At 44.3% G+C, this 6481-nt stretch overlaps 1 non-coding gene across 1 annotated transcript; it reads left to right on the forward strand.

Annotated features, from left to right (window-relative positions):
- The first annotated feature begins 5198 nt into the window (after window positions 1-5198).
- Trnac-gca lies at window positions 5199-5270 on the forward strand. The gene has a single exon. It is a non-coding gene; the product is annotated as a tRNA-Cys (tRNA).
- The last annotated feature ends 1211 nt before the right edge of the window (window positions 5271-6481 follow it).

A 6481-nucleotide genomic window follows, 5' to 3' on the forward strand; every position in this document is an offset into this window, starting at 1 on the left:
TTTTTTTGTGAGAACAAATTTCTTGTGTATATCTTAGCAAAACTGTTTCTATTAGCTTGTGACTTTGCTTCCCACAGTACTGTATTATAAGAAGGCTATGAGAAATACACTTGGGGCTGGTATGATAATGACCTGCAGCCCTCTAATACCTGTCCCTTGCATCCTTTATTCTATCTCTCCTATAACCAGACTCACTCCCCCCCTCAGAGGACTGTTCGACTTCATACCAGTCAGACTGGTACACTAGACTCCCCCTACCAAGAGGCTGTTAGAAGCTAATATCCTTACCCTATCCCAGTCACCTTTCTTGTCTGCCCATAAACCAGGGACCTCAGATTATTAGATCTCTGGGAGGTAAATAAATGGACTGAAATCATTTTTCCTATGGTTCCAAATCCAGACGGTTTGCTCAGTCTCCTCTAGTCCTGTATCTTAAAGATGCTTTCTTTTCCATTTCCCCTGGACCAGTGAGTCAGCCTATATTTGACTTTGAGTGGACTGGTACAGCTAGCTGTACAAGGCTTGTGGGTCTTGCATCTTTGCTGATCTTTGCTTCCCTGAGAGAGGTACAGCTGAGAACTTCTGGTGTTCCTGTTGGTCCCTGCTGCTGACTCGAGCAAAGGCTGAGGCCTGGCTGTCTTTGCTAGGTTGTGTCACTGCTGTTGCTAACACAACTCTACCAAACTGGACTGCTGGTGTATCTGTGAAGTGTTTGTGAAGTGGCTCAAGCTGGTGCTGCTAACCTGTAACTGAACTGCTGATTTCCAGACAACACAGACGAGAGTTACTCCAAAGAACCTTTCTAAGCAGGTCCACTTCTCCCTGTATCCTTTCTTTTCCACTACCTCTGGTGGGTGGTAGGCTACAAGGGAGGTTAAAGCATTTAGGAACCATCATTAAAAATAAGGTTTGAAAAAAGTTAAAGTTACACAGATGGGGGAAGAGTAAAGTCCATCACCACATATAGTCAGTCACTATGCTTTTGCTATCAAGCATGTCCATCCACAGTAAAAGAGGGCTTCCAGCATCTAGGGACAAGGATGTTAAAAGCAGAAGAAAACCTTGGCCTTCCTAGATTTGGCTTCTCCTATAAGCCGCTGTCTACCCACTGCAGAGTACATCAAAACAATGACTCCCCCAAGGCAAGAGATAACTGGGTTGCTGACCTGGCTGGCCAACAAGTAGGCCTAAGTCCTTCTGATATTCTGGTGGTGTGTCCCAACCTGTATTGTTGCCTGACATTCCATGGTACAACCAAGAGGAAAGAGAAGATGCAAAAAGAAGAAAAGCGATAGCTTGGACCCACAGATTGGTGGAGGATGTCAGAGAGGAAGATTATTATCTTAGAAATAACTGGCAGGATGCTGGTGACTCACCTTCACTAGGCCACTCATCTGGGGCCACAACCTTTCCGAGATGCTCAGACCAAGGTTGACTGGACCCAGACAAACATCTGGACTGGATAGCCTGACATGCAGACCAACATCTGGACCAGACAGCCTGACATGCAGTGTCTCAGCCAGTTGCTAGTATTGTGCTCAAGTAAACCCAAGACCAAGAATCCTTACCCAGGAAGGGCTCTGAATACCCACCCCAGTAAACTCTGGAAAACCAATTTTATTGAGATCTGGCCTGCCAGGGGAGGATATGAGTACTTGCTTACTTGCTAGTTTTTTGGTTTGTTTTGTTTTTTGTTTTTTTAACAGATACCTATTCTGGGTGGGTAGAAGTGTTCCCCACCAAGACTGAAAGTGGTTTGATTTGGCCTCCCCCTAACAATGGCCTGGATTTCATGGTCAAAGCCTCTCAATTAATAGCTAAAGCTTTAGACAAGATTGAAAACTTTATTGTGCATGTAGACCTCAGAGTTCTGGGCAGGTAGAAAGAATAAACAGGATATTTACAAAAAACCCTAACAAAATTCTCATTAGAGCACAGCGAGGGTAGGCAGAGCTCCTTCCCTTTGCTTTGCTTTGCTTTACTTTGAGCCTGCTGTACCCCACACAGTGGGGGTGCAGCTGGTCTTTGCTACTTTGTGGGTTCTTTTTTCCCTATCCTTTATCCTCATAGTTTCACCCCCTATCAGTAGATATGAGAGTAAGGATAGAGGGGGAAAGAGAGAGAGATAGATCTCTGAATCTAATTTCTTTCCTCTTTGAGCATGACTACTAAAAAACTGCACCAACCCCCTTGAATGACCAACAACATCCTACACTGCCTCTTGGGGCCCCTAGCATTTGTATACTGTGGTGGTTTGAATGTGCTTGGCCCATAAGAAGTGGTACTACTCGGAGGTGTGGCCTTGTGGGAGGAAGTGTGTCACTGCGAGGGTAGGCTGTGGAGGTCTCCCCCTATGCTCGGGCTCCATCCATTGTAGAAGAGAGCCTCTTCTAGCTGCCTGAGGATGCCAGTGTCTCTGGGTTGCCTTTGAATCAAGATGCAGAACTCTCAGTTCCTTCTCCAGCACCATGTCTGCCTGCATGCTGCATGCTTCCTGCTATGATGATAATGGACTAAACCTCTATGACTGTAAACCAGCCTCAATTAAATGCTTGCCTTTGTAAGAGTTGACTTGTCTATGGGGGTCTCTTCATATCAATGAGAACCCTAAGTAAAACATATACTCTCTGAAAAGTTCCCAGATTCCAAATGTCACACAATTGATGAAACTATCTGCAGTTGGCAAAATCACGCCTTAGCTAGAGCATGAGGTAGATCATAGTCACCTGCTGTGAAGCAGCCCACACCCCACACCTGGGGTTAAAATGAAAACACACTCTTACAGTATTATTGTGTTTTTTAAAGAAGCCAAAACTCCAGAATTCTCTTTACAGAGGGATTCAGTCCTCCATAGAGGCTCTTCACTCAATTGTCTGAGAGACCCTGCTGAGGTCTGAGTCCACCATCAGTTTTCCCTTGTTCAAGTCCAATGATACTGTTTGGGTCAAGCAGATAGCCAAAGGGGCACTGAAACCAAACTGGAAATAATCCTACATGGTGATTCTCTCCACTTCTATGACTGTGCAGGAAGAGGGCATTACACCATGGATTCACCACAACCATGTCAAGAAAGCAGAAATCATGGCTACCACCACCAAATGAACTGTCTCCTGGACTATGGACCCATTAAAATTAAGGTTTCATCAGGGCTTTCCCACCCCTTGCTCCTCTACCTCCTCCAGACTCTTGTGTTTTGACCTATGGATATAAGTACAGGATCATGGTCCAATTCCCACCACCTTCAAGTCTGGAGCTGGGAGTTAAGGAAGACAGTTAAAAGGGGAGGTGTTTGCTGTCATGACTACAGATCAGTAATCTATACTCTATCTTGTTCATAGGTGTCTAATTTAAGTGTTTGGTTGAATTGGAGAAAGGGAGGATGTGGGTACTTAACTTTTGAGATAGGAATATAGAGTTCACAATTCTATGTCATGTGGCTGGCCCCCTAGTTGCCAAGAACAGGGAGTTTCCATTGCAAAGAATGGGGTTGTGAATCAGAGGCCTCCTAGAAACACACACACACACACACACACACACACACACACACACACACACACAAAGCCCCTTCTCAAGGAATACACACTAGGATGTAATCCAATGACCATAAAATTAAAGGTTTGGACATCCCTTTAAAAATATTCTGGCCTTTGGGAAGCTGGGAGAATCTGGGGAATTAAATTCTGTGCCACAGGAAAGGACAGATTTACTATCCAGGAGAAGTCACCCTCTTCCCCTTCCCCAGACCTTTGAGTCCTAACAAAGATCAACCTGTGGCAGAGCCCTGACCAACTCTTCCCTCCAAAGAAACTACCTCACTTAACACACTGGGGGCTAGAGTCCCACCCCCTGCTGTCGAGGAAGCTGAGGGATCCTCATCTTTACTTTCTGCTCTTGACAAGCTCCACCACTTAGTTAATCATTTCCAGCTAGTAATCAAGCAGGATTACTGGTTATGCTTAAGCCTTCAGTCCCTGTCCTACACAGAGACAGGAACTAACCAGACAGACCATTGACCAACAAAACTCACTGTGAATGGGGCAGCTCAAATTAACATTAGAGGAATTGAAAGGGGCTGGAACTTGTCTACTACACAAAACCTTGAACCTAGGCCATTCCCCTTATTCTGATGCCTACTAATCTACATACAGGTGAACCCTGGACAACAGCAATATTGCTGGGCCCCTGAAACTACTCGGTGGGCATGCACTAAGTTTAATGTGCCTCTTCTGATGCTTTCTAAACTGAGACACCCCTTTTATGGGTCTTGGTCTTCATTCTTCCCCAGGTATCCTATTTAATGGGAAAGAAGGGAGAATACATTTTAATATAGACCCTGGATGACAAATGGAAAAAAGCTGCATCAGTCTCACCCGACTCCTGGTCAGGGTAGGCACAGCTGCTGCACAGCCAGAGGCATACCAGCCATTATCATGGGGATACGAACTTCAAGGAACTGAGCAGACAGGCTGGTCGGGGCCTAGAGGTGTTAAACGTTTCCATTTCTGAATTAGAACAGCAGTTAGGTGCCTTGTCGAAGTGGTCTGCCAAACCAGAGAGGTTTAGGCTTATTTCTCATGAAACTGAAATGGGGAGTATATACCGCTTTGGGAGAAACCTGTTATTTCTATGCTAATTGATCAGGAGTAAGTAGGAAAAAAAAGCTTTCTGTAGTTGGGGAAAACCACACAAAGGGGGAGGGAGGGAAGGAGGGGGAGACTGAGATGGGGGTGTGGGGATCAGAAATTTCTGATCCAGTTTCTGTTTTCTTGTTTCATCTTGGCTATTCTGCTATCAGCATTGACTGGGTTTTTAATTACCATTCCCATTGGATTAATGGCGGGGTCCTGCATCTTAAACTATAAATAATTATGTAAAACAAAGGGCTAATTCAGTCAAATTAATGGTCCTGAGTCCAGGACTTGACTATTCACTAAGTCTCCTGCAGGGCTGCCCTTTGCCTGCTGACAGTTCTAGTTTATCACGATGTTCTAGCAGGACGGGTGGTTGCATCTTGGAAGTAAGAGTGATGCCACAGGGGAAAAGCTGGAAATAAACAAGATGGAGAAGGTGAATGGAAGAAAGACACACAAGGCTTTGGATATAATGAATCTAGGAACTTGCAGGGACTGCTTTGCAGGGAATGCCTAATGGTATTACACTCAGGTAAAGGATACTAATTATAGTAATTTATAGGCCATGGGGGTATAGCTCAGGGGTAGAGCATTTGACTGCAGATCAAGAGGTCCCTGGTTCAAATCCAGGTGCCCCCTATTGGTACCCCTTTTGCTTTGTTGATTCAGGGCTATCTTCACTTAGAATGTCTTCCCTAATCCTACCTTGTCAACCCTTCTCTCCTCTGCCCCACTGAGAAGTAACAGGTTCACATCTGCCAGACTCTTCCCCTCTCCTTGGCCATACTTTGAGCTTTGTGATATTTCCTCTCCTCTTTCAGCACTGAGACACTTCCTGTCCTCTCCTTCAAGCTTGATTGGTTGTATCAATCATAGACAACCTGAAGGCAGAAGCCTAATAATTAAGTCCAGAAATGTATTCAGAAGAATGAATAATTATGTTAAGAAAGAAAAGTATAAAGCTTCAAAGAAAACTATAATGTGTTCTTCAGGGTAAGAATCCACACAAGTTCAAAGTTGGAAGGGACTCCTCTCCAAGGTAAAGGTCCAGATCACATTGGGAAAGAGTTCTTGTTTGCTTTTAGTAATTATTTTGGGGGGACATTAACATACAAAGTCATGGGTTTGACTATGGCGTCTGTATACATGGGTCATTATACTGTTTTCATCCCCACACCCTGCTGAGCTTTCCTGTGTTCTCCTTTCCCCACTACTTAGTTGTGCCTCCTGCTTTCTTATTGCATGTGTTCCATTACCCTCTCCATCTCTCCTCATTTCTTATGATCCCATGTTTAGTGTTCTCTCTGTGTCTCTGACTCTGTCTCATACACACTTACACACACACACACACACACACACACACACACACACATATACACACCACCTGTGACAATGATTCTCTAAATCTTAAACTTTGAATAAAGCCCACTGAAACCTTACACAGGAAATTCTGAGTGGATGCTGGTCTAGAGTCTACCTGTTCAATGGTGGACAGACCACCTCGTTACCAACACTTTCATACTTGGATAATTGTCTCAAATAGTACACACAACCTCATTTCCTCTGTTCATCTGGATTTGCCTATGAGTTGTCAGAGCCTGTGTATCCTGGATTCTAATTTCTCTTTTGTTCCTGAACAAACTCATTTCTCTGTAGAGCCTCTTTACATGTCACCATTTTTGGTTGACAAAAAGCCCAGTCTAGACCATTCAATTCACATTCCAACTGCAGATTCACAGGCACTGTGACAGATGGCTGTATTTTGTGACACTAGATTTTCTGTGGCTTGTTATGCAACATCACTGTGAATAAGACTGCCAATGCTGAAATGGGTATTTAGAGGGGTTCTT

This window comes from Mastomys coucha, unplaced genomic scaffold (assembly GCF_008632895.1).
Source record: "Mastomys coucha isolate ucsf_1 unplaced genomic scaffold, UCSF_Mcou_1 pScaffold20, whole genome shotgun sequence".
NCBI lineage: Eukaryota > Metazoa > Chordata > Mammalia > Rodentia > Muridae > Mastomys > Mastomys coucha.